The following is a 550-nucleotide window of genomic DNA, read 5'->3' on the forward strand; positions in this document are numbered from 1 at the left end:
GGTTTGGGGGTGGGATGGCAGGGGTAGGGGGGCGGTTGGGCTGAGGGAGCTCAGAGGGCTTTCCCAACCCAAACCATTCCATGATTCCATGACTTGGCCCCTTCTGCTTTGTGCTTCTGAAGATCTCCAGGTCTCCCCAGGGTGTTGGGATGGGGGCTGCAGGGCCATGGTGCGCCGCAGATTTTGCTTCCTCTTTCTGTTGCTGCGCGGAGGTGGCTGCGGTCCCCTCTGTGGTCGGTGACAGCAGCAGTGTCACTGGTGCTGGAGGATGCCACGTCCCGCCTGTGCGTGCCCCCGCTGGTGGCTCCTCCTCGAGTGGCATTTAGGGGCTGTCATGGGGTGGGGTGGGGAGCAGGGCCAGCCTGTGCTGAGGGTGCTGTTTCAAGTCCCAGGGGCTTTCCCAAGAGAAGGACCACGGCAAATGCGCTGGCAGGGATTGGTTGGGTGACACTGGCTGTGTCACCCGTGCCGAGCAGGAGGGCAGGGCACCGGGACACCCATGTGGGACTGCCGAGGGCCATGGTGGGGCCAGGAGCAGAAGCTGCTCTAA

At 63.6% G+C, this 550-nt stretch overlaps 1 protein-coding gene across 1 annotated transcript in view; it reads left to right on the forward strand.

Annotated features, from left to right (window-relative positions):
* DYSF (dysferlin) overlaps window positions 1-550 on the forward strand; it is a 109,469-nt gene that overhangs the window by 19,834 nt on the left and 89,085 nt on the right. The gene's annotated exons all lie outside the window — the stretch shown is intronic.

Source organism: Egretta garzetta, unplaced genomic scaffold (assembly GCF_000687185.1).
Source record: "Egretta garzetta isolate BGI_Z169 unplaced genomic scaffold, ASM68718v1 scaffold506, whole genome shotgun sequence".
Classification (NCBI taxonomy): Eukaryota; Metazoa; Chordata; class Aves; order Pelecaniformes; family Ardeidae; genus Egretta; species Egretta garzetta.